This window comes from Colobus angolensis, unplaced genomic scaffold (genome assembly GCF_000951035.1).
Source record: "Colobus angolensis palliatus isolate OR3802 unplaced genomic scaffold, Cang.pa_1.0 Scaffold133, whole genome shotgun sequence".
Taxonomy (NCBI): Eukaryota; Metazoa; Chordata; class Mammalia; order Primates; family Cercopithecidae; genus Colobus; species Colobus angolensis.
In genome coordinates this window covers 2800319-2804798 of record NW_012114411.1, presented here as the reverse complement: position 1 = coordinate 2804798, position 4480 = coordinate 2800319, and the positions used below count along the sequence as shown (strand labels likewise).

At 44.3% G+C, this 4480-nt stretch overlaps 1 long non-coding RNA gene across 1 annotated transcript in view; it reads left to right on the top strand.

Annotated features, from left to right (window-relative positions):
* LOC105506192 overlaps positions 1 to 4256 on the top strand; it is a 255448-nt gene extending 251192 nt beyond the window's left edge. The window contains exon 3 of the long non-coding RNA XR_001000889.1: positions 3370 to 4256. This is a non-coding gene — a long non-coding RNA (uncharacterized LOC105506192). The remainder of the gene's footprint in view (positions 1 to 3369) is intronic.
* Positions 4257 to 4480: the final 224 nt, after the last annotated feature.

Sequence of the window (4480 nt, the reverse complement as noted above, 5' to 3'; positions counted from 1 at the left end):
ATAATTTATAATTCTATAAATCAGAGGCTGTGCCCACACACACCAAACCACCAGCCCACCCCCCGCAACCAGGGCAGCCAACTGGTTCCAATTTGCCCTGGCAGTTTCCAGTGTTCACACTCCAATTCCTAAGTCCCAGGAACTCTCTCTCAATGCTGGGTAAACCAGGATGTTTGGTTATCAATACACACCCCCTACCACTAGCATAAGGCACCATATAATCCCAGAATTCCAGATGTGGGGAGAACCTCCAAGACATCCCCGCCTCCAAAATCAGGAAGCTGAGCTCCAGAGCAGCAAAATCGTTTCTCCAGCTCCCTGCTATTAGTGGCAGAGCCAGAGCTCTGGATCTCCCGGAATCAGAAAGAAGACCAAGAATGAGTCCGCTCATGGTGTCTCTTTATGTTATGGTGATCACTCATAATTCTTAAAGAAAAAAACCCATACATTATATAAATAAGCTCTCATAAGAGATTGATGCATAAAAGATTTTCAAGATAGGCTTTCTTTGGGATGTTACACCATACCCTGGTTAAAGAGGGCAGTAAACTTCGCCCAAAAATGGTAATATAGCCATTGTTGGAAAGAGCCATTATCTTCTGCGCTGGAGATGTGAAGAGTTTATGATAAAATACTTTTTAATTAAACTTGATTATCCCAAATTCTGTTAGTGGGAAATAATCCTGTTTTCCTCTTACCAGGCATAAGATGCAAATGATAAAAAATAAGCTATGAAGATTTTTTTTGCATAATTTTTTCCTAACATTTCTTTAGAACACATGAAAATCCAATCAAATCAAATCTTTTATATCAACAAACTTGATGTCAACACTAGTGAACTTGAGGCTCAGAGCTGAATTCTCAAAATTAATTACATGTTCAGTCTATGAAAGGCATACAAGTGGTCTTGTACATTTGAAAGATTTTTTTTATTACCAGGGTAGAAACCTCAATAAGCTTTCTGTTTAGCCTTTAGTGAAACAGATAATTAAATTAATCAGCATAGCCCATTCTTCATTCTATCTAATTAGTTTTACTTCTTTGGAGATAACTAGAAAAGTATACTACTTTCATTTATTTTATATGTGTGTTACATGTGTACATTTACTAAAGAAATATATATCTAAGGTGGAAGTATATGCCTTTAAATAGGATACAGTGCTCTGAAAAGACCTCGGCATAAAATATTTACTGGCACTCATATTAAAGCGGAAGACAGAGCATTTTGCAAAAAAAGGGAAAATTTGGCCGCTTTGCTGATCAGAATGCCAGAACCCATGTATGCCTTCCACAGTCCAGAAAAAAGGTGCAGATTCTCAAAGCTGTGAAATGAATTGATAATTCTTCCTGCTGAAATGAACAGTTAATGCAGATCCCTCCAAGTTCATGAATTACATTTGGGACCAGGCAGATGGTCCAGCCCCAAAATCGTGACTCCACCAATTTCACAGAGAGGAGGTTTTCACAGGACAGTGAGCGCAAATGAAGAGATGGGAAGATAGTTGCAGTTTTGCTGTGTGTTCCACAGGCTGAGCTCTCTGGCTCATGGTGGGGTCTCACATGGCAGGCAGGCTGTGTCCCCAGCATCCCCACGGGCTTTGAGTTGAAAGGCAAGCCCTCTGAAAGCGAGCTTCTGAGACCTGTTCCGTCTCTTTCTGATGAGAATGTGTCCTCCCTGCAAAGTGTCAGAGCCTCATCCAGGGGCTGTGGAGTGACAGTACCAAGGCTGTGGACTGGGGAGAAAATAACTGCTGAAAAGCTACTGTTTGTGCCGTACTAACTGAAAGCCAATGGCCTACTGGGTTCTTTACATCCATCGTCTCATGGAAACCCCGCAACCACGTGAGGCGCACGTCCGCTGTGGCATTTTCAGATGACAAAGCTGAGACTTAAAGGGAATAACCTGCACAGGGCCACACAGTTAAGTAAACAGGAGTCAGGAGTCAATCACGTGTCTTCATCTCCAAACATCCCTACTCTTAACCGTGCTTCTACAATGGCACGAGCAACCTACTTTGTATGAAAGTTTTCAGAGCATGTGATGAACCCTTCTTGATTTATAAACAGATGGAGGCGGGATTCCCTTTGTAAGAATTAGAAGAATGTGTTGTGGTTTTCAGTAAGGAGGTGATTCAGAGCGTACTGAGGAGTTTGTTTTTATTCAGGTGTGGCGAGGTCAACAGATCAAGGGATCATTACCATCAAAAAGATAGTTTGTTACTCATAGTTCCCAAGAGTAGGGGGCAAGCCACGCCACACAGAGCCACGCGGGGAAGCACCAGGGTCAGCCAGGAGGCAGAAGAAGCGAGGAAGAAGCACCGAGAGGCAGCTTTATGGTGGTTTTCAGGAGAAGCAGCAGTCGAGGCAGGGTAAGGGGTTGAGCAGGCTTAGGGTTGGTTCAAACGAGTTTGAATATGTTCAGTGGGCTCTGGGTTATATGGGGGGTCCTAGTTGTCTGGTACCTGGCCCTGGGGCAATTTAGGGCAGAAAGGTTGTGTCCCAGATGGCAGCACCCTGATAAAGGAGGCGGGTAAGATTATGAACTCTGAATTGGTTGGTTTGCATATCAAAAGTGTGCTTATGAGCAAGTTGCTTGGGATCTCTAGGAATTAGTTAACCCCAGGAAAGGACATCTCTCCTCCAGTTTGTAAGACCCGAGATGTCAAAACATCACAAAAACATAGAAAATTTAAAACATAGTTAGTACAGGAGGGCATATATTAATTTAAAAACCCGGCTGGGCGCTGTGGCTCGTGCCTGTAATCCTAGCACTTTGGGGGGCCAAGGTGGGTGGATCACTTGAGGTCAGGAGTTCAAAACCAGCCTGACCAACATGGTGAAACTCCGTCTCTACTAAAAGTATAAAAATTAGCCAGCCGTGGTGGCACATGCCTGTAATCCCAGCTACTCAGGAGGCTGAGGCAGGGGAATCCCTTGAACCCGGGAGGCGGGGGTTACAGTGAGCCAAGATCACGCCACTGCACTCCAGCCTGGGCAACAGAGCGAGACTCTATCTCGAGGAAAAGTTAAAAGAAACCCTCTGTGCGTGGGCCTTTTTACTTTTCCCCGTGATGCCACAAGCAGCAGTCAGTGCTGTGAGTGCTTTACGGGATGATTTCACCATTTTTGGAGCACACCACATGTGGACCATTTACAAGTCTAAAAGGGCTAAAACATGTGCCCATTTACTATTTTCCTCTGGGTATAACCTCCCATAAATGAGTCTTTATTCACTCCAGGGCTTGAATCATGGCATTCTTTCTTTAGAAATACGATCATCTGCTCCTTTAACAACCAAAAAGTTACAGTTGTGCGAAGGTGGGGAGAAGGTGTCTAACTGTTATTGATGTCATTCTACACTTTTTATAGGAGGATGCTCATTCCAAGATTTTCTGTTTTATTTCTGTCTTTTGCAATCACTGGCCTGCTTTGCTGCCATAAATGAGGGAATTGTGGCTAAGAGAGCAATCTGCCGGAAGCACCTCCTCGTCCATTGGTGGACACTGACAACAGCTGTAACCGGGGCAACTAGAGACACTGCGCAAGTCCTTTGTCAAATTCACAACTTAGCTCCACCCTTAGGTGTGAATACAGACTGACTCCCAGGGCAGGAGGGGCTGCTGGTGTGAGCCTTTCCTGCTGGAGGGGCCTAAGGACTCAGTTCCCCTTATGCTAAGACACAACCGAATGGAAACAGTAAGAGCCCATCACGCTCCACCCTCCCTCCCTCCCTCCCCTTCTTGCAGAGCTGGCAGAGTGTGGTGGCCAAGAGCAGGTCCTCTGCAGGGTCACAATTGGAGTCCTCTTCTGAATCCATCCCTCACCAACTCAGGGACCAGAGCTGGTTACCCAACCTCTCAGTGCTTCAGGTTTGGTTTGTTGTTTTCAATCTCTAGAATGCAAAAGTCATAGAACCTACATCCTAGAGTTGATGAGAAGATTATACAAGTATGCTGAGGGCAGAGTAAGAGCTCAAACATGTCAGCTGTCATTCAAATATCACTAAAATGGCCTTTTCCCAAGTGTGATCCATTTGCACCAAAATTACCTGAGGTGCTTGTGACAAGGATCTTACAGACTCAGTCTCCCCAGAAGGATCCAGAAGTGTTTTAGTGATCGAGGCAGGGACTCTACATTCAGACAGACCCAACTTCAAATCGTACCTTGTACTTTAGTTGGATCTGTGTGATGTGCAACAAGTTAATGCATTTAGCTTCTTGGATTCTTTGTTTCAGTAAATTAAGACATTAATATCTGTCTTGTTTGGCAAATATGTATCAGTGTGTGCTATGTATAAGACACTCTGTTAGGTACTGGGAACAAAATAGTGAACATTCTTGTAAAATCTACTTGCTCAGCTCTTTGTCAGACCTTTGGAGGGCACTGCAGATCAGACACAGCCAAATCCATCCCTGTTAATAGCAGCTTATCAAGGTCATGGGTAGCTCCAAAAATACCATGGGAGGGATGATTGCAGACT